The 2,052-nt window shown below is 33.4% G+C and overlaps 1 non-coding gene across 1 annotated transcript; it reads left to right on the top strand.

Moving 5' to 3' along the window:
• Window positions 1-404: 404 nt before the first annotated feature.
• Window positions 405-511, top strand: LOC139894919 (small nucleolar RNA R71). The gene has a single exon (XR_011775395.1). It is a non-coding gene; the product is annotated as a small nucleolar RNA R71 (small nucleolar RNA).
• The last annotated feature ends 1,541 nt before the right edge of the window (window positions 512-2,052 follow it).

Here is a 2,052-nt window from a genome sequence, read left to right as displayed (position 1 = left end):
TATTTCCAGGCCTTTGGTTCATGTATGAAACATTCTCTCGTTGTTCCATTGTTTGTTCAATACTGAGACAATCTTTTGTCAAATGTGGTCCTCCACACTGCTCACAACTAATGCGTATTGCGTGAATATCTTTAGTCATCTTTTCCATTCGTCTCTCGAAAGCATCTAACTTTGCGGAAATGGAATCAAAATCATGGCTAGAATCGGCTCTAGCCGCTTTAGATGATCTAACGATGTATTTTTCTTGATGCCACTCATGTGAGTGGGAAGCAGTGTTATCAATAATTTTGTAAGCTTCAGTTGCGGTTTTCTTCATAATGGAACCACCAGCTACTATGTCGATGTCTTTTCGTGTAGTAATATCGCATCTTTGGTAGAATATTTGTACTATTTGATAAGTGTCTAAACCATGTTGAGGACATCCTCTCAACAACTTTTCGAATCTTGTCCACGCCTCATATAGAGTTTCATTTGGCTTTTGTGTGAACGTAACAATTTCTCCTTGAAGTCTCACGGCTTTAGATGCCGGAAAGAATTGTTTAAGAAATTTTTCTACTAAACATCCCATGTATCAATCGCCCCTTCAGGTAATGATTCTAACCAATCTTTGGCTTCTCCCTTTAAAGTCCAGGGAAATAACATGAGATAGATCTATTCATCCTCAACTTCTCTGATTTTGAATAGAGTACAGATCCTATTAAAGGTTCGAAGATGTTCGTTTGGATCTTCCTTTGGCGCACCACTAAATTGGCATTGATTTGTTACCATGTGTAGTATTTGTCCTTTGATTTCATAATCTGGCGCATTAATGTCTGGTTGAGTAATTGCGTGACCTTAGCTAGTGCGTTTAGCCCTCATTCGGTCTTCCATACTTAGAGGTTCCAGATTTTCCATGATTGAAATTGTTGAATCTGAATCACTAGAGGATTCTGACTTAATGGTTTCTTCCTCGACGATCTCTGGATGAGTAGTTTGTGGTTCAGGAGGAATGATTAGTGGTTCAGGATCTCTGAATTGTCCTTGAATATCCTCCGGGTTCTCAATTGTGAGGTCGGGTTCAAAAAATGGATTATCGGAAATTTGAACTGGAGTACTTGGTTGACTAGATGACGATTCTAAAGAAAAATCAACGGCGACAATGTTGGCTAGATGTCTTGATCGAGTTACAGGTGGTGAACGTATGAAAGGTGGTGAACGTTTTGCTCGGTGCATTCACTGAATATCCTATTAGTTATAAAAGATAAAAATTATATAAGTTATCAAATTAATAGACTTTTCTGATTTTGCCCACGTTTCGAATAGCCAATAGATGCAGCAGGTAGCCAGGACCCTTTAAATCGGAAGCCCACAACTCGCCACTAACAAATCCAACTATTACTACGAACCAGAAAATTTTGGATGTCTATCAATTTAACCGCTTAAAATAATTTTTCGTCGAAGTTTAAAGAAAATAAAGAAAATTCTATGTCCTAAAAACTAGAGCATCGAAATGAAAAAGAAAAGCTCGTCGAAAAATAAGAAGTCGAAAAATAAGCGTCGAAAAATAAAAGTCGAAAAATAATAATAATAAAATACAGTGTCGAAACTTAAAAGCCTAAAAACTAAGAATTAAAACTTACGTCTAAAGGTATTAAAGCTTAAAAGGAATTCTATATCCAAAACGACAGTTACTTAAAAGGCACTAAAATTTTAAAACAGCGTCGCAAAATTCTAAAGCACCTAAATCGTAGTCTAAAGAAAAAGCAATTAAGGGATTTTACGGCAATGCCTAAAAATCTAGAAATAACTACGGCAAAAACTAGCCTTAAAACTAATTAAGAACGATAAAAATACAATTTATAACTAAAATGATAAAAATACAAATTTTATAAATATATTATTTTTATATTATTATTTTATAAATGTATTAATTTTATAAATTAATAAAACTAATTAAAACTTAAAAATACAAATTTAATTAAAGACTAAAACTAATTAATATTAAATATAACCCTAATCTTAATTAATTAATAATATTAATAATAATTAAAACCCTAAAACGTAATTAATGCT

The sequence above is a fragment of the Rutidosis leptorrhynchoides genome, chromosome 2 (genome assembly GCF_046630445.1).
Source record: "Rutidosis leptorrhynchoides isolate AG116_Rl617_1_P2 chromosome 2, CSIRO_AGI_Rlap_v1, whole genome shotgun sequence".
NCBI classification, from domain to species: Eukaryota; Viridiplantae; Streptophyta; class Magnoliopsida; order Asterales; family Asteraceae; genus Rutidosis; species Rutidosis leptorrhynchoides.
Note: the sequence above shows the minus strand (reverse complement) of the source record. Positions and strands in the feature narration are given on the sequence as shown.